General features: G+C 41.3%; 1 long non-coding RNA gene across 1 annotated transcript; it reads right to left on the bottom strand.

The window, feature by feature from the left end:
- Nucleotides 1-1,013: 1,013 nt before the first annotated feature.
- Nucleotides 1,014-9,960, bottom strand: LOC116973315. The gene is made up of 2 exons (XR_004412037.1): nt 9,737-9,960; nt 1,014-1,411 (listed from the first exon to the last, which is right to left on the bottom strand). It is a non-coding gene; the product is annotated as an uncharacterized LOC116973315 (long non-coding RNA).
- Nucleotides 9,961-21,091: the final 11,131 nt, after the last annotated feature.

Raw genomic sequence — 21,091 nt, 5'->3', positions numbered from 1 at the left:
ACTGCCTGTCCCGCTGAATTACTCCAGCTTTTTGTGTCTAACAAAGTTTAATTGCTTTAAATAGATAACTATTCCAATAAAGTGCAAATATTGTAAGGAATTTGTGATTTTAAACATTTTAAAATGCAATTCTTTGACATCTCAAAGAAACAATGCCTGTGAGCTGTATTGCAATGTTAGAGAACCTATGAAATGAGACTGACACCAGCCTGATCTGCCATTTCATGATCACCAACCTTCATTAAACAACCATTTGTTGTAAGAAAGATCTACATATGGACATAATACATTCACTGGTTACCTCTTCTCTCTATTGGAAGATCAAATATGTCAAACTTATTTTGATGTTCAAAACATAAGAAGTTAGTTTCATATCAACACGGCTCTATCATGATTTTCTACATGTCATGTTCAACATGTTGTGAACATTTGTCAAGCTGACAAGCATATGTATTTTCAATTTTCCCTCCTTCTCTTGTGATGGGTGTCATATTGCTATCTTCCACATCAGGGATATTCAAGAACAGATGGAATTTTCCATCCATCCACTCTACTGTCATTTCCTTTTCGAACTCAGATGGAGGCTATTAGATCTAAGGATTTGTGTAGATTTGAATGCCCTAAGTTTTTTTGTTGCTTTTTTTCTTCTTGTTGGCAAAGTGACTTACTCATTACAGTTTATAGGGGCTTGCTATGAACCATCCCATTCTCTAGCCTGGTGGTATTCTGTTACATAAATCCCTAGTGCCATGCAGAGCTTTGCAATGAAGGTTGAGTGAATGGAACTTGTTGAGAGCAGATCAACAAAGGATGTGTTTACATAATATGTACACAAACTTCAAGTGTGACAGGAATGTTCAGCTTCTTTTGATCTGTGGGGGCATTATATGAGAGGATCTGTGAACTAGTGTGCTGATACATTTGCTCTAGAAAACATAAATAATTAAATTCTTCCAAACCTACAAATCTCTGGGTGCTTAGTGTTAATATTTAACTTCAATTAAACAACATCATTAATTTCATACTTTTTATTTTTTGTGAAATCTCAGATATTTAGCTCTTTCATCTGAATAGATCTGAAGAATAAATATAATATAAGATCTTGTATTTTCTTGGGTTTGAGATAAACTGTATGGAACATTGAAGTAAAATTATCCACCAATATAATACTTGACAGTTTGGTACTCCTGTAGAGTATCAAATGGTTCATCTTGGTAATTTTGCCTCGTTGGTTCCATCTTAAGCAATTCTTCTGAAGGCATTAATGACAGGTTCACTTTTGTAAGTATCTCTTGAGAGATTTAATTGTTATGCATTTTATTCTGTGCTCTGTATTCAGTTGAATGCTTGGAGAAAAAGTGTTCTTTAATAAAGTAATTCAGATCTTCGTTCATTGTTATTTCATTGTTCACTGGTGGGGAAACAAATTATTAATTATCTTCAGAAAGAATTTTATTTTACTCTTGTACAGGCATACAGATTAGAAAAGGAGTGGGACACTTGGTGTATTGAGCCTGCACTACAAATTCAATAAAAGCATGCTGATCTGATTGTAACATAAATTCCACATTTCTGTCCAGCCAAACAACCTTTAACCTCTTGCTTATCAAGAATCTATCTGCTTGTGCCTTAAAATTATTCAAAAACCTGATGTGCACAACCTTTTGAAGGTCCAAAACGGCTCAGAAAAAAACATTGCCTCTTCTACGTCTTAAATGAGTGACCAGTGGCTTTAAATCCTCTCCACATCACTCACTGTCAAAATCTCTTGGGATCTTGAATCAATCCAGGTGTCCCCCTCCCCCTCAGTCACTGAAACGTCAACTCATGTAAGTTTCATCTGTCCAACCTATCCTAATAAGACAACATACCTATTCCTGGTATTTATCCAATAAATCTCTTCTGAACTGATGTTAACATGTTTTCATTGTTCTCTATATAAGACAATATTGTACATGCAAAACCAATGCAGTACATAACTGAAGCATAACCCTCAGATGTTCTACCATAGGTAAAAGGTTGAAAGATTTTGATAGTCAAGCTGAAATTCTTCCTGCACAAATTTTGCACATGGTTATTTGTTTCATTTGAGAAAACATTTAGCAATGTTATTGGGGTGCTGCAAGGCTCAGTGCTGGGAACCCAGTTATTTACAATATATATAAACAATTTAAACAGAGGAATTAAACTTAACATCTCCAAGTTTGCAGAAGACACAAAGCTGGGTGGCAGAGTGAGCTGCGAGGAGGATGCTTTGAGGTTGCAGGGTGACTTCGATAGGTTGGCTGCAAGACAGATGCAGTGACAGACTGCAAGAGAGATGCAGTAGAATGTGGATAAGTGTAAAGTTATCCACTTTGTTGGCAAGAATAAGAAGGCAGATTATTATCTGAATGGTGTCACGTTAGGGAAAGGGGAGGTGCAACGAGACCTGGGTGTCCTTGTACATCAGTCACTGAAAGTAAGTATGCAGATACAGCAGGCAGTGGAGAAAGCAAATGACACGTTGACAGGATTCATAGCAAGAGGATTTGAGTATCGGAGCAAGGAGGACCTATTGCAGTTGTACAGGGCCCAGGTGAGACCACACCTGGAGTATTGTGTGCAGTTTTGGTCTAATTTGAGGAAGAACATTCTTGCTATTGGAGTGCAGCGTAGGTTCACCAGGTTAAATCCCGAGATGGCGGGACTGACATATGATGAAAAACTAGGTCGACTGGGCTTGTATTCACTGGAATTTGGAAGGATGAGAGGGCATCTTAGAAACATATAAAATTCTTAAGGTATTGGACAGGCTAGATGCAGGCAAAATGTTCCCGATATTGGGTGAGTCCAGAACCAGGGGTCACAGTTTAAGAATAAGGGGTAGGCCATTTAGGACTGAGATGAGGAAAAACATTTTCACCCAGAGAGTTGTGAATCTGTGGAATACTCTGCCACAAAAGGCAGTGGAGGCCAATTCACTGGATGTTTTCAAGAGAGAGTTAGATATGGCTCTTAGGGCTATCGGAATCAAGGGATATGAGGAAAAAGCAGGGAAGGGTACTGATTTTGGATGATCAACCATGAGCATAGTGAATGGTGGTGCTGGCTCGAAGGGCCGAATGGCCTACTCCACCTATTTTCTACGTATGTTTCTAAAATCAGTTTATTTTATGAGGGTGAGGAGGGTGCTCTTCTGATCACACAAAAATAGAGCTGATGCTGATTGCATGTGCCTGACACTTAATGGAATGGAAGACAGGAACCACTGACCTGTTTTGTGTATGATACACGCACGCACGCTCACTCGCTCACACTTATTAATGGTCCAGTGATTCAAAAATTATAATCAGTTAGCTACTTGAAAATTAAAATTATAGAGCATGAAAACAGTCCCTTTGGCCCAGCTTGCCTGTTCCGAACAAGGTGTCCCATCTACCCTAGTCCCACCAAGCCATATTTATCCCATATCCCTCTAAGTCTGTCTTATCATTGTACTTGTGCAAATATCTATAATACTAAGTCTTCGTCTTGTTCGTGGCTGTGTGGGTGTCAATTTGGTTAATTCCTTTTTACTTCCAAACGCTAGGCCACAGCCTTCCCATTTTCACACATCCTACTCACATTTTTCCAGTCGAGGCGATAAACATCTTCCCGTCGCATTCCTACCTATATTTCTGAAGTTAATAATCAATTCAAGTTTCAAAAACAACCCGAAAACTCACCCATTTCAGAAAAAAAACCTGAGTGACGTCACAATGCACTTGCAAGGCGGGACGGGACACTCTTGGGGGGAGGGACACTCCCATGCTCGCAGTGAACAAGGAGTGGCGGTGGCTGCCGACGCCCGGTGGGGAGGGTGGTGCTGGAGTGAGGGCCGACCCGGGGCTTGGGAAGGGGCAGTGATTGGGACCGAGAAAGAAGCCGTCGCTGGAACCAAGGACGAGCCTGGGTCCGGGGTCAGGGATGAGCCTGGAGATGGTCAGGGCCTGGACTGGAGCCCAGGCAGCGGCAAAGCTGACGGCTGGAATCTACTGCCAGGGCCGGGCCGAGTATGAGAACCAGGCCGAGTTCCAGGCCCTGGTGCTGCTCTACGACCTGGGTAGGTCCTGGGGCAGGGAATGGGAGTGGGGAGGAAGATGAGGGAAATGAGGAGGAAGATGGAGTGGGGTGGTAGAGGGAGCTGCCGTGCCTGCGCAGTTGGGGGCTATGCGTGTGTGGTGCAATATTGCGTTGGGGGAACGGGTGAGTGGTGGAATCTTGTGTTGGGGGAGCAGACCCAACAGGTCTGCACTTGGTCTAGTGTCTTTTAAATCTTGTTTCTGCCTCGGCTACCTACTGTATTCCAGCAGCTCATTCCATATACCTATCTTTGTGAAAAAGTTGTCCCTCAGATTCCTATTAAATCCTTCCCCTCTCACCTTAAACCTGTCCTCTACCCCCTATCTGGGTAAAAGACTGCATCTACCCTATTTATTCTCCTCATGATCTTATACACCTATAAGATCACCCCTCATCCTCCAATGCTCCAAGGAATACAGTCCGAGCCTGCTCAGCCTCTCCCTATAGCTCAAGCTCTCAAGTCTTGGCAACATTCTCGTAAATCCTCGCTGCACTCTTTCTAGTTTAACAACATATTTCCTATAGCATGATGACCAGAACTGAACATAGTACTCGATCTGTGGTCTCGCTGTAACATAAAATTCCAACTTCTATTCTCAAAACCCTGACCGATGACAGTCAATGTGCCAAACATCTGCTTGGCCACCTTATCTACCACTTTTAATGAACTACTTGACCAAGTGCAGACTCCCCAACGCAAGATTCCGACACACACCCGTTCCCCCACGCAAGGTGTTCCCCCAACCCAATATAGCATAGCCCGCAACTGCGCAGGCTTGGCTCATTTCTCCTCATCCCCCAGCACTCCCTCCTCTTCATCTTCACCCTCCCTCTGTAATCCCTAGAGGGAGGGGCGGCAGAAAGGAAGGGGAATAGGGATAGAGAGGGAGGGGAGGGCGGGAGAGGGGCAGAGAGGGAGGAGGGTAGAGAGAGAGGGAGGGGGGTAGAGAGGGTGGGAGTGAGGGTAGGTAGGGAGGAGGCATCCTCTTCCACCCCTCCCCCTCTCCCACTCCATTTCCCTCTACCACCCCACTCCTCACCCCATCTTCCTCCTCATTCCCTCATCCTCCTCCTCTCACTCCCATTCCCTGCCCCAGGACCTACCCAGGTCGTAGAGCAGCGGCAGGGCCTGGAACTCGGCCTGGTTCTCGTACTGGACCCGGCCCTGGATGTAGCTTCCAGCCGTCAGCTTGGCCGCCGCCTGGGCTATAGTGCAGGCTACAACTTCATCTCCGGGCTCGTCCCTGACCCCGGACCCAGGCTCGTCCTTGGTTCCAGCGGCGGATTCTTGTTCGGCCCCGGTCACGGCCCCATCCCAAGCCCCGGGCTCGGCCCTCAGTCCAGCTCCAGCACCACCCTCCATGTCGGGCGCTGGCAGCCGGCGCCACCGCGAGTGCTGGAGTGTCCCTCCCTCCCGGAGTGTCTCGTCCTGCCTTGCGAGTGCATTGTGACGTCACTCTGGTTTTTTTCCGAAATGGGTGAGTTTTCGGGCTGTTTTTAAAACTTTAAACAATTAAAAAGTTTGGAAATGTAGGTGGGAATGCGACGGGAAGATGTGAGTAGAATGTGTGAAAATGGGAAGACAGAAGAAAATAGGAATTAACCAGATTGTGCCCAGATCTCTCTCTCTCTCGGTCTCTCTGTCTCAGTCTCTCTCTCTCTCTCTGTCTCGGTCTCTCTCTGTCTCGGTCTCTCTCTGTCTCGGTCTCTCTCTGTCTCTCTCGGTCTCTCTGTCTCTCTCTCTCTGTCTCTCAATTCAATTTAATTTTTTTTCAATTTAAAAACTTTATTGGCATGATAAAATACATCGTTATATTGCCAAAGTATAAAACATGACATACATATTTAAAATGCATAAATACAAGTATACAGTGCATGGATAGATATGTCCCTGTACATAAACTCGCAATAGGCCTATAGCCCGATTGCTACACGTTCTTGCAGCTGTAAGCAGTACAGCAGAATAGCAAGTTAAGCAATTCAATATTAATTTATTTGTGTCTCTCGGTGTCTCTCTGTCTCTGTGTCTCTCTGTCTCCGTCTCCGTCTCCCTCTCTCCCTCTCTCCCTCTCCCTCTCTCCCTCCCTCCCTCCCTCTCTCCCTCTCCGTCTCTCTCTGTCTCTCTCTGTCACACACACACACACACACACACACACACACACACACACACACACACACACACACACACATACACACACACACACACACACACACACACACACACACACACACACACACACACACACAGAGTTATAGTAATATAGATGTGCCCGCATTCCTATATCCCTCAGCTCTACAACATTCCCCCAAAGTCCTGCCATTTATTGTGAAGGTCTTGCCTTGGTAAGACTTCCTAAAATGCAGCACCTCACATTTATCTACATAAAACTTCATTAAGTGAGGCCCAGCGCAAATTGGAGGAACAGCACCTCATATTTTGCTTGGGTAGCTTAAACCCAACGGTATGAACATTGACTTCTCTAATTTAATAGCCCTTGCTTTCCCTCTCCATCCCTTCCCAGTTCTCCCACCAGCCTTACTGTCTCCGACTATATTCTATCTCTGACCTGCCCCCTCCCCTGATATCAGTCTGAAGAAGGGTCTTGACCTGAAATGTCACCCATTCCTTCTCTCCAGAGATGCTGCCTGTCCCGCTGAGTTACTCCAGCATTTTGGGTTTACCTTAGAATTTTTACTGGCAGGCCCACCCTGACTTATCCATAACTATCTTAAAGATAACGGAACAGTGGTCGTTGATCCCAAAAGGCTAACCCCACGATTATTTCAGCCACTTGCCCCTCCTAATTTCCTAAGACTGGGTCAAGTGCAGCCCACTCCTGTTGGGGCATCTACATATTGCCTGAGTAAACTTTCCTGAACACATTTGACCAATTCTGTCCAGTCTAAACCTTTTGCACTATAACAGTCAAAGTCAATAATGGGAAAGTTAAAATCCCCAATTATGACAAACATATTAGTACTGCGTTCAATCTCCCCACATATTTGCTCCTCTTATGCCCATCGACTATTGACATGAAACTAAATCTACTTAATTTTTTAATTATAAAATTTAAAACTGCATGCAGGGTAAGTAATGCTGATCTGTGAGTAATCACATAATAATGCTGTATTGGCAAAAAAATAAGGCAGTTCTGGAGTAACTCAGAGGGTCAGGCAGCATGTAGAGAACATGGATAGGTGACATTTTGTGTCGGGAACGTCCTTCGGCCTAATGCAGTGTAGGCATATCTCACCCTGCCTTGCGATTTAAAATTAACTTGTGCACTGTTGTAAAGTAACTACTGCAGTTTTTCTATTCACTGCATTTCACATTTAAGGATCATCATGGGAATATACAAGTTTGATTTTGTACATCTGGTCCCCGTTCAATAATTCCTTTTATTTTGGGTATTTCAAAACTTTGACCAACATGATTTCATTTCCATTGCTGGGTTACCCGTGTCCTTGAACTACAAATCATCTAATGTTCTTCTTTGCCTTGTCAACACTTACCTCATTTTAACTTTTGAATTATATTCATTTTCAGTCCAGCTGCGGGCTGGACGTTATTTCATCTAATAGAACTTTCTGACTTATTCGCTACAAAATATTCATATTCCTACTCGATCTTAGATTTTTTTTGTTCTCCCCCAACTGCTTTTATATTCAACGTGAACATTCCTTAGCATGTTGGAAACTTTAAATGAAACTCATCCTTTCTTGTTAGCACTCTCAATTTTAGGGGATTTTAAACACAGTCTCCTACAGCTAACTTGGTTATCTCCCACATTGACCATTTGTCACATCTGTTCTGAGAATATTGCTTTTCATTCCAGAGCTACTAATATGTTTTTCACAACCATGTGATCCTCTTCACACGGCCCACAATGGTTCGTTATTATCACATGTATAGTGAAATTATTTTGTTGCATACAGTTCAGCAAAGTGTTACTGTACATAAAGATCCATTGTCCAGGTCAGCCTGGCCAAGCAAATTTGTAGGTGATCTCCACCACTGCTCCGTGTCACTGCAGACCGCATTTGGTCCACGCGCTAAGGGAGCTGTGTCCGATCCAGTCAAGCTCCAGGTTGCCACCACCGCCTTGCTCTGGATCCTTGCATCAATCAGCGAATCGTCGTCACTCACTGTGCTGTGCCCCGGGGGTGCCTTCTGCAGCCCTCAACCAACCTTGCGGGTATGTAAAGTAAGATCCCTGTTCCTCTTACCGGCCCTTTGTTCATTGTGTCCGTCAACGACGACTCTTTCTACCCTCTTTGGTCCTCAGGGACGAGCAGGGGCTGGGCCTGCTGCTGGGGGAAAGGTGCAGCAGACCTAACCTGTGTCCCATTTCCTGCTCTGCTCAAACCTTTTCTCTGCCACCACAATTAAAATAGGATTCTCCTTGTTCACCCCCGCCGAACTCCCACATTCAATTGAAGAATCTCTACCATAGCTAAAATAGGTGGCTGAAACTTAATTATTTCGCCTCCAAAACAATGATCTGAGATATCTAGCAGAGAATCAGATCACTAAAATAGCATTCAGGCACTGACAAAACTGCATATTATAAATAGATGAGCTGCCATTAACAAGCCTTCAGCATGCTCACCTAGTTGATACCAGTCTGTGTCATGTGTCTCCACTACCTCAGAAAATCCCATTGTTCTTTCAATCCCTCTCTCTAATTGGAAAGTTTAAGCATGCTTTTTTGTCTACTTTTTCATGGTTCTGCCTCTGGGTTATTGACCTGAAATGTTAACCATGTCTTTCTCCACAACTGCTGAGTGTTTCCTGCCTTTTATTTTAAGTATTGATTTTCAGCATACGTAAATTTGTTTTTCAATATCATGTTCTGGATTTGTCCTGTTTGTTTTTATCTCATTCCTAATATTTAGTAATTTCTAAACTGGCCATTTAATTTGCTACAATCAATAACTGCTGCTGTTTCACCAAATTCTTGAAGGTGAATGTGGAACGGAACCCCTCTCGCCGTGTTCACCTATTACCTGCCGCACTTGGTCCTGCCTCTCACAGCTTTCATCTCCTCCACTACAATCAGTCTGAAGGAGGGTCTCGACCCAAAATGTCACCCATCCATGTTCTCCAGAAAGCACTTTGTCCTTTTGAGAACAATCTAGAGTTTTGATTCTCAACAAAGCATGGTCAAAGTGTATGTCCAGATCACCAGGCTGATGAATCTCTAAGCTGAAGGAGTTAAAAATAAGTAGCGTGTCGCACTGCAAACAAATAAACTGCCGATTCTCATGCATGCGCAGGGGAAATTTATTCTTGGAAGAACCGAGGATCTTAAAGTAATTAAAATCATTTTGAATAAAGCTTAATTCCAAACTAAATACGAGGCACTTTTTTGAGAGAAGCTACTTCCTTCGCTCCATAGATGCTGCTGCACCCGTTGAGTTTCTCCAGCATTTTTGTGTGCCTACTTATTACAATGTTGGAATTATGGTAAGGTTCATGCAGCTTTCCAGCCTCGTTAATAATTTGTGTTTTGATTTTACAATTACATTTGTAGCTATTTTCACATCTATTAGCTCTAATAACTTGTCCTCCAATCTTTTCAAGTGTGCGTTTGAATATGATGTAGAAAAAATCTGCAATTCTTTAACATACCTTTCATTAGTTCCAGGCTGAAGAAAGCAATTATCAGCAACAAGAGCAGAGAAACTGGGATGAATATTCCAAATATAAGAAACCATGGAGGGAGTGCTTGAAATATTTCCATAATTGACCAGAGTCTGTCCACCATGACCGAACCTTTAGCTTTCAGCTGTAGTCACTGAATTTCCTGTTTAATTGGATACCAAAGTGCATTGTTTGGACTTTTGTACTCTGATCTGTTTGAATAAGCTTGTGCTTTCAACAGATTTAAATAACCTTTGGCCAAGTAGGATCTTGATGATTACATCAACTAGATTTCTTGTTTGTATTCACATAATGTGTTCTGTTGATTTTAACATTGTGCCTGTATTGTAGGAATGTTGCATTTTTATATCATTGCAAGTTAACTGTCTTCACAAAATAATTAAATTTACTTAACATCAAAACAAGTTTGATGCCTTAAATTCCCTAATGTTGAACTGTATTTTGCGACTACCGTAATAAAATAAGTAGAAGCTATAATTGAATGAATGTATTATGGTAGTAGATAAAGGTTGTGCTTCCACTGTTTTTAAATGATGATCACGTTTAACGTGGACCTCTCATTGAAGGATTTGAATCAAATATCCATCCAGAGAGAATTACATATGATTTGCACAATTGCAGCTGCTTTTTCCAATCTGATTTTCTTGTTGATGATGCGATGTAATTTTCATAATTAAAAATCCCCAGATTAAATTTCTAATGTTATGCAAGCTATTGTTAAGCATGCTACTGACAATAACTACTCTACGGTCCTTTTTTTTAAACATTTAAAATAGATGGGATACTCCTCAGAAGTCCATACTTGGTTTTCCCTGGTATTTTGGAGCAGCATTCCTTTTATTTAAAATAAATCTTATTTATTCCATTTTTATTTATATTTTGTCTTATTTATAAAATCTTAACAAATCTTCCACCAATCGCCAAAGTGGTGCAGATAGTGGAGCTCTGACTTCCATTCCAATGGAATGAACCAGCCACAGAAGACCTGGTATTAATCTCCAAAGAGCTGGAAAAGAAACCATTTCCATAAATTCTTGCTTATTGTTTGAACCAATTTCTCCTCGTCCTAGTCACTGCCCCTTTTATTATTTCGACAGAAGCCTCCTCGTGGCAATCCCTGGAAACGACAACACGATGCACTCTGTGACGCATCGGGTGACCAATTCTGTCAACATGTTGGACGAAGACAGAAGCCAACAGTGAGCTATACGTCGTCTGACACACGAGCAAACGAATCTTGCTGTCTGTTGGACTTCAACCTTGCTATCTCTTGTCATGTAGTTCTTTATCAAATTACTCAAAAGAACTAGAGATAGAAAATCTACACTTTAGCCTTTCAAACAGGCTCATCAAACATACAAAAAAAAACGAGAATGCTGCAGACATACCAATTTAGACCTTATCTGTATGGAGAGAACCAGAGCTAATGTTTAAGTTAATGTCCTTTTATCAAACCAGAAAAGTCATACACAATCCACCTTTAACAAATTTATGGTAGCATTCTTTTATTGAGTCAGATGTTCATAACTGAGGTTTATCTGGCTGTCCAGTAGATGTAGGATTCGTTCTTTCACGCCAATTAAAATTGTAATGTGTGTTATTCTTCAAGGCTCAGACATACCACCCCTATCCAGGGAGGACACAGAGGTGATCCCTTCTGCATTCTTCACTCCCACTTTTCTCATTAAACTGGGATGCATACCATCCAAAGCAGGTGAAATCTATTTTAAAAATAGCCAGAATTTTCAGCACCTCCTCTATCATTTTTCACTCCATGCATTATGCTTCACATTTTAATGAGAATTTCATTTTAAGTACATATATAATGTATGCATCAAGTATTTCAGCTGTGCTTTGTGCTTGCATCACTACTTTGTTCCTGAATCAGACTCACCCCACTTCACAACCTGCTTGTTATTTTACATGCCCATAGAAAACATTTATAGAAACATAGAAAAATAGGTGCAGGAATAGGCCATTCAGCCCTTCAAGCCAGCACCACCATTCAATATGATCATGGCTGATCATCTAAATTCAGTACCCCGTTCCTGCTTTTCCTCCATATCCATTGATTCCTTTAGCCCTAAGATCTAAATCTCTCTCTTGAAAACATTCCGTGAATTGGCCTACACTGCCTTCTGTGGCAGTGAATTCCACAGATTCACAACTCGGGGTGAAGAGGTTTTTCCTAATTTCAGTCTTAAATGTCCTCCATTTTCCCCTGCGGAAGGTTGAGGTCCTGACCACGGGGGAAAATGGAGGAGGACTGGCCAATTTTTGTGCCTTCCACCACAGTGATGATTGCTGTGGTGGATGTTTGTGTTAATTTTTTATCGTGTATTGTGTGTTCTTTCTCATTGTACCGCTGCTGACAAATTCATTTCACTTGCACTTTATGTGCAATGTGATGAATAAAACTGATTGTATTGATTGTATTGTAAATGGCCTACTGCTTATTCTTAAACTGTGACCCCTAGTTCTGGACTCCCCCAACATCAGGAACATTTTTCCTGCATATAGCCTGTCCAATCCTTTAAGAATTTTATATGTTTCTATAAGATTCCCTCTCATCCTTCTAAATTCCAGTGAATACAAGCCCAGTTGACCCATTCTTTCATCATATGTCAGTCCTGCCATCCCGGGAATTAACCTGGTGAACCTACGCTGCACTCTCTAAATAGCAATAATGTCTTTCCTCAAATTAGGAGACCAAAATTGCACACAATACTCCAGGTGCGGTCTCACCAGGGCCCTGTACAACTGCAGTGGGACCTCCTTGCTCCTGAACTCAAATCCTCTTGCAATGAAGGCCAACATGCCATTAGCTTTCTTCACTGCCTGCTGTACCTGCATGCTCACTTTCAGTGACTGATGTACAAGTCTCGTTGCACCTCCCCTTTTCCTAATCTAACACCATTCAGATAATAATCTGCCTTTGTGTTCTTGGCACCAAAGTGGATAACCTCACATTTATCCACATTATACTGCATCTGCCATGCATCTGCCCACTCACCCGACCTATCCAAGTCAACCTGTAGCCTGATAGCATCCTCATCGCAGCTCACACTGCCACCCAGCTTTGTGTCATCTGCAAACTTGGAGATATCACATTTAATTCCTTTGTCTAAATCGTAAATATATATTGTAAATAACTGGGGTCCCAGCACCGAGCCTTGCGGCACCCCACTAGTCACTGCCTGCCATTCTGAAAAGGACCCGTTAATTCCTACACTTTGCTTCCTGTCTGCCAACTAGTTCTCTATCCATGTCAATACCCTACCCCAAATGCTATGTGCTCTAATATTTGCACACTAATCTCTTGTGTGGGACCTTGTCAAACGCTTTTTGAAATTTTGTTTGTATGTTAATTGTGAATCTAATCTTGTGTCTTCTCAACCCCTTATTTCCATTTTTATTTCATTTGCATTTTATATATTTATGAACATATTTAACCTAATCTATTATGTAGCACTGTCATTAAATTAGCTTCAGACCGTAGGTTACTTTTTTTGTTCTCCATTTCTCATTAATCTCATTATTCATTTTTGCGATATACAGTTTTCGTATATAGGATATCACATGCTGGAAATGTTGTACTCTCTCTCATGAGTTTTGCCTTCACGAATGAGTTGCGGATCCTGTCTTGAGTTTACCGTGAATGGATGTAACTCAACACAAACCAACAATTACTAGATTGCATTCCACCAGACATTCCACAATCTGCCAATCATGCATTTTCAATACTCTCAGTTGGGTGAAAATTGTATCTAACTGTGACCATTATTTAAATTGTAATTAGCTATTAGTTCGTTTTATCCAAAATGGGAATTTAATAACGAAAGTAAAATGTAGCTAATAAAACTAAAATTCTAACACAAAATACCAGGAATATCAGGGGGCAGCATAGTGACACAACGGTAGAGTTGCTGCCGCACAGTGGCAGAGATCCGGGTTCGATCCTGACTGGGTGCTGTCTGTGTGGAGTTTACATGTTCTCAATGTGACTGTGGGTTTTCTCAGGGGCTTCCACTTTCACCAACATCCCAAAGACCTGCAGGTTTGTAGGTTAATAGGCTTCTGTGAATTTTCCCTAGTATGTAGGATAGAAATAATGTACGGGTGATCATTGGTCGGCACAGGCTTGGCGGGCCAAAGGGCCTGTTTCCACGCTATATTTCTAAACTAAACTAAACTAAAATTCTCACTCGCTGAGGCAATGTCAGTGGAGAAAGTGAGAGTTCACTGGATACAGTGATGTCAAATCAAATATTTTAAGTTGGAAAGAAAGGGGAGAGGATGAGTTATCAAAGAGAATATCTGTAATGGGATCGAGACCAAGAGAGACTGAATAGCAACTGGTGGCAGTGCCAGTTGAGAGGGGATGGCCAAAATTTGTTGACTGATATATCTGAAGGAAATGTTAGTGGAAGGAAATAAACAGAGGGACGAAAAAACAATGCTGGAAATGTTGGAGACAGAAGACTGCAGTCGCCAAAAACCTGAAATGAAAGAGAACGCTAAGCATATCTGTCAGGTCAGGCTGCTCTGTGGAGAGAAAGAAATAGAATTACTGTTGATGATCTTCTATCCTTCGCTCCATAGATGCTGCATCACCTACTGAGTTTCACCAGCATTTTTGTCTACCTTCTATTACAACTGGTGAGTTTGAATGCAAACTAGGGCTAGAAACCTAAAATTGTTGAATTCAATGTTGAGTCCTCAGGTCTGTAATATCCCCGAGTCATGAGATGAATTGTTAATTCTCGAGTTTATATTAGTGCTTCTTTGGGACAGTATAAAAGGCCAAATACAGGGTGAGAATGGGTTTCAGAATAAAATTGAAAACTCAAGATCACAAGGGGATTTAACAAGGGCAGTCTTCGCCACAGATATCCATCTACATTTGATTTTGTTAAATGTCATGGAAACCTAATCATGGACCCTGAAAATTAAATTGGAAAGACAAGTGAATCGCTACTTCATGTGGAAGGACTGGTTGAGTTCTGTAGATGACATGGAGTGAAGAGGTAAACAGGCAGGTGTTGCAGGGGAAGTTGCTGTGAGAGGGTGAGTGATAGGTGTAAATTAAAGTGCAAACCATGGTGTCACAGAGGGAATAGTCCATTAGGCATGTGGGACAGGAGAATTCGTCAGGTGGTGGAATTTTGCTGAAGGTGGCAGACATTACAAAGTATGATCCATTGAATGTGGAAGCTGGAGGAATGGAAGATGAGGACAAGGGAAATCCTAACCATTGCCTATACTTCCCCTATCAGTCTCTCATTCCAACTCTCCCTGGGAGGGAGGAGAGGGTGTGATCATAGACAAATAGGAAATGGATGCAGTTTAGAGTATTCTCAATCGTGGAAATGGGGAATCACGGTTAATGATAAAGGAAGACATTCAGAAGTCCCAGTGAGGAAGGTATCATCACTGGAATAGATGAAGAACTAGTTAGACAGATGCATCTTAAGGACAGAAACATCTTAAGTTCAGAAATATTACAGCCCCAGAATGTATTTTTAAAGTAGTATAATAAATAAATATAGTATAATGTATAGTAAATTAATACACCATTTCTCTCTCACCACCCCCCCCCCCCTCCTTATGAACCTGGAAGACCATTCAATAAAATAATTTTTATCCAAGTCCATGTATCCAAGTTTTTTCCATATGTTGTTATCTAAAATTTAATAGTCCCATTTTAAAACGAGCAATTACATTAGTTAATTGCAACTAGCAGGGAAGAGTTCCAATTTCAAACAGTGTGGTTTGATTATGCTTGAATATGACAAGAACTCTGTTTAGATTGAGATGAGATGTCACGTTTCACACAACCAAAATTAATTTGTAATAGTAATTGGTTTGAACTGTGGGATCTTTGAGTACCAAGTTGTCATGAAGTCTATTCAGCTCTCATTTAATGAGACCTTTTAAAGAGGTTTTCTCATCAATCTGTTAATTAAAATCATAATTTCAACTACTTGAGAAGATGTAGATAGCAGTCTTATTACCCTGAAGATAATAATTGACTCAAATTAACCCAAATTAACCTCAAATTGCCAGGACTGATCAATGATAAGCAATTGCAACATTTCACAGAACAAAGTGAAATCTGTACAGATTACTTATACTTTTACATAAATAAAAGTATAGGATTATTAATTTTTCTCTAGAAATCAGTATTGATCTTCGCATGTACTTGTGCTTTCAAATTCAATTTTGGGTGCTGCTTAGGAGTAATGTTTTAAATTCATATGATGTAGTTCACCAAAAAATATAAATTAACGCACAGTACAAACTCATCAAACACCCATTTTATGTGTTTATGTGATTGTGTTTATAGTTTGTTTGGTTGTTTGTTTGTTTGTCTTTTTGCACAAAGTCCGCGAGCATTGCCACTTTTCATTTCACTGCACATCTTGTATGTGTATGTGACGAATAAACTTGACTTGACTTGACTTGACTTGTAATTCAGTGCTTTGTTTTAAACTTGGAATTGTTTTTTATACCATTTACAGCCAACAGCCACCAAGTGTGAAGGTGGCTAACTAAAGGTGTATAGGTGCCTGGAGCAAAAATATCAGATGGTATTCAGTTCTTTAAGAGTTTAAAAACGTAGAAACATAAAAAATAGGTGCAATAGTAGGCCATTCGGCCCTTCGAGCCAGCACTGCCAATCAATATGATCATGGTTGATCATCCAAAATCAGTATCCCGTTCCTGCTTTTTCCCCATATCCCATGATCTGTTAGCCCTAAGAACTATATCGAACTCTCTCTTTGAAAACATCTAGTGAATTGCCTCCACTGCCTTCTGTGGCAGGTGGAAGGGATACGGGGAAAAAGCTGGAATGGTGTACTAATTTTGGATGATCAGCCATGATCATATAAAATGGCAGTGCTGGATCGAAGGGTCGAATGGCCTACTCCTGCACCTATTTTCTATTTTCAATGTTTTTATGTGTTTATCACATATCAATAGGTTGTGTGCACAAGCTGACTATTCATCATGCCAGCTGCCAAGAAATAAATCTCTCACTCTCAATCTTCAAAAATATTGCTGAGATGTTTGTTTTGGAAGCATAAAGTGGAATGAGCTTCTGACTGAACTAAGGCTGAGATTTCTGAGCTTGTAGAGACACTGAATACACTTCAGGGACTTTGGATGACCAAGTGCTTTTTGGATTGCAGTTGCCAAGATATGGTCATGCGTATTCAGAGCTACAAGTGACTATTCACCCATATGAGTAGGAAGAGTGCATGATTCCTTCTGAAGTGTGGCATTAGCAAAGCAGTATTCAGCAATATCAAGTCAAGAAAAGTCAAGAGAGTTTATTGTCATGTGTCCCAGATAGGACAATGAAATTCTTGCTTGCGGCAGCACAACAGAATATTGTAAGCATAAATACAGAACAGTTCAGTGTGTTTATATAGCATAGACCATATACAGTATATACACATAAATAAACAGATAAAGTGCAATAGGCTGTTATAGTTCAGAGTTTGTTTGATGGCGAGTTTAATAGCCTAATGGCTGTGGGGAAGTGGTTGTTCCTGAATCTGGACGGACCAGATGTCAGGCTCCTGTACCTTCTACCTGATGGCAGTGGAGAGATGAGTGTGTGGCCAGGATGGTGTGGGTCTTTGATGATGTTGGCAGCTTTTTTGAGGCAGCGACTGGGATAGATCCCTTCAATGGTGGGGAGGTCAGAGCCGATGATGGACTGGGCAATGGTCACACCTTTCTGCATTCTTTTCCGCTCCTGGACGCTCAAGTTGCCGAACCAAGCCACGATGCAACCAATCAGCATGCTCTCTACTGTGCACCTGTAGAAGTTCGAGAGAGACCTCTTTGACATACTGACTCTCTGTAATCTTCTCAGGAAGTAGAGGCGCTGTTGTGCTTTCTTTATAATTGCATCAGTGTGCTGGGACTAGAAAAGATCTTCGGAAGTACTGACACTTGAAAAATATAAAAGTGGATAAGTCTCCAGGTCTCCAGATGAACATGAAACCCGATTGTATTAAAATCCACGTGCTCCACTAATACCATTTAAAGGGAAATTTTCTATCATTATCAAGTCTAACCTACTCAACCTGGCTCAAGACCCAGAGCAATGCGATTTACTCTTAACTACCTTCTTAAATAATCTAACAACCACTCAGTTCTATTATTATATTACAATCTAATAACCACTCAGTTCTATCTGAAGCCGCGGTCTCCGGTGGGGAGGAGCCGATTCTGGACTTACCTTGACTTTTACCTTGTCCTTTTACCATCTGGACGCCTGCAGCAACGGCTGCGGAAAGTTGAGGTCCTGACCACGGGGGAAAATGGAGGCGGACTGGCCAATTTTTGTGCCTTCCACCACAGTGATGATTGCGGTGGTGGATGTTTGTGTTAAATTTTTATCGTGTATTGTGTGTTCTTTCTCATTGTACCGCTGCTGACAAATTCATTTCACTTGCACTTTATGTGCAATGTGACGAATAAAACTGATTGTATTGTATTGATTGTATTGTATAGCCACTGATTTTAAAAAAACTAATAAGGGAAAGAGGCAGATCTCTCAGAAACATAGCCAAGCCAGTTCTAGAGTCATCGAGTGATACAGGGTGGAAACAGGTCCTTCTGCCCAACTTGCCCACACCAGCCAACATGTCCCAGCTACACTAGGCCTACCTGCCTGCGTTTGGTCCATATCCCTCCAACCCTGTCCTATCCATGTAAGTAGATCTTGAAAGTTTTCCTCACAAACATCTGGGGCAGCTCAATTCGTCCACAAATGACGTACGTACATCATCGCAATCTACAACAACGTAGCCCACCACACCACTCATTTCTCCATTACGCTCAAGCCAAGGGTCAACGTGATTTAATGAGTGCAGAAGGGCATGTTGGGAGCAGCACCCTTGCATAAACATCGAATAAATATTTGCATATATATCTGATTGAGAAAAACCATTACAGGAATGTGAGTTAAGAGCAGGAGAGAGAGTAGGATTAGGTTTATTATTGTCATGCGTATCGAGGTACAGTGAAAAGCTTTGTTTCGCATTCTATCCATTCAAATCAGATAGCATTATACATAAATACAATCAAGCCATTCTTAAGTACAATAGGTACAGCGAAGGGAAAGATACAGATTGCTGAATATAGTTCTCTGCCACTTGGCTTGGGTTGCTGTTACAAAGCCTTGCTGAGCTGATTCACCTACTCCTAAACTCTACTACTCTAGAATTCCATGAGATGAGAATTAATTTGAAAATTGTGGCATAGATTCTTCATTTTGGCTTCTTGAATAGTTGGTTTCCCTTATTAATTGAAGGCACAATTTTCCCAATTTACTTGGTCTAAATGTGGGAATAATACCAAATATGCTGCAAATTATTATTGTTAATATTATTATTATTTTTAATTGACAGTCACCTTCCTCTGCAGCACCATTGTTAGGTTAATGAAAGACTTGTTGTGCTGAGTTTAGCCACTAGGAGGTGTGCAAGAGCTGCTCTGAGCTGATGTTACCCAAAAGCTCTCAACCAAAATCAAGTTTTGCTGAGAAAGTGACCTCAGACATATTGTTATGTTATGATATATGTCATTTTTATCAGTATAATTACTTTCTCGGATCAAATGAAAAGGATACTCTTGCTCAGATTAATTAAATGTTGTTTATACTTGTTCTAATGCTTAACAAGCTGCTTAGTACATAGTTTGTTATAACATCATTAGGCCGAAGTCCTATTCACAATTCTACATAAAATTGGCCCATACACTTCAAACAATGGATGTAAATGATTGATGGTGATTAGGAAGATAGCAGGAGGTCAACAAGGAAGAGTGCAGTCAGACTGGAGCTTATTAAACAATAGGGTTCAAGCTAGCGAGCTTTGAGTTACCTGATGTCCAGGAATTGCAGCATGGTCGGTGAGCTAAGTGAGCATCAGAATATGGAGACACCAGAAACTGTAGATACTGGAATCTTGAGCAAAACACAAAATGCTGGAGAAGCTCAACAGGTTGAGCAGCATCTGGGGAGGGAATGGACAGGCGATGTTTTGGATTGGGACCCTTCTTCAGACTGCCTGGTTTAATAACTCGAACACTCAGAAACAAAGAAAGATACAGGTAGTGGTAGTAACTGCCAAGTCCACCACAGGTTCTGACTCCCCTTCATCGGAGCAATTAATAGAAGGTGATGCCTCAAAAAGGTAGCTAATATCATCGGAAACCCTTGCCACCCCGGCTACGTTCTCAACTCGCTTATAACCATAACAATTACAATCTTCTATGGACTGTGTTTTTAACTTTGCTTTTGCACTATTATGGTTACCTGGTATTACAGTTCATCTGCATATTATTGCGTTTATGGTTATTCATTCATTGCTTTATTGATTTCTATATATTTATCTGTGTGTTAGACAGCAGCAAGTAAGAATTTAATTGTTCCGGTACATGTGACAATGAAACACTCTTGACTCTTGAATGTATTAACTAGCAGGTGATGGTCATGTTGAAGGTGACGGAACCACAGTACAACATTCTATTTATGGACCCTGAACAAGCAGGTTGTGAACACAAACTTTTTTAAAAGGCGAGGCAAACAATTGGGCAGCAGCCACCTGACAACCAAAATTCATTTTGTGAACACAAACTTTTTTAAAAGGCGAGGCAAACAATTGGGCAGCAGCCACCTGACAACCAAAATTCATTTTGTGAACACAAACTTTTTAAAAAGGCGAAACAAACAATTGGGCAGCAACCACTTTACAGCCGCATCGAGGGGACTCACCGTGGAGTAGACGTGCGTTCAGTGTTATTCGCAGCTCAGAGAGCCTTGACCCTCTCGCTTCCTGGGTCTGGCAGAGACTGAGTGAGGGACTACACTTGCAGGTTTTATAGTCCCTCCCCCATACCGCCAGCGGGGGCAGCAGAGAGAATGGGGAATTTTTTTTAAACATTAAAATCCTCCGGTCCCGGAAGGTGGAGGGGTGCTCCGAGCGAGGTGACCAAAAATGACGGTCGTAGGTGGCGGCGTTCTCTCGGAAATCGCAGCACAGTGGGCCAAAAGCGGTCAAGATCAGACTTTTAGTAATATAGATAGCATGTTTAAATCAACTTGCGTTGAAACCAAAGTGCTTTACATAAAAGAAATATAAAATAAATAATAAAGTTTCCGTACATCCTTAGAAAAATTAAAAATCAGAAAAATGACATAACACATTATAGAATTCAACAAGAACGTCCCCCCACAACGGAATCAAAATTTTCCACTGTGGGGAAAGGCAACAAAAAGTTAAGTCCTCTTCCTTTGTGAAT

The sequence above is a fragment of the Amblyraja radiata genome, chromosome 5, assembly GCF_010909765.2.
Source record: "Amblyraja radiata isolate CabotCenter1 chromosome 5, sAmbRad1.1.pri, whole genome shotgun sequence".
Classification (NCBI taxonomy): domain Eukaryota; kingdom Metazoa; phylum Chordata; class Chondrichthyes; order Rajiformes; family Rajidae; genus Amblyraja; species Amblyraja radiata.
Note: the sequence above shows the minus strand (reverse complement) of the source record. Positions and strands in the feature narration are given on the sequence as shown.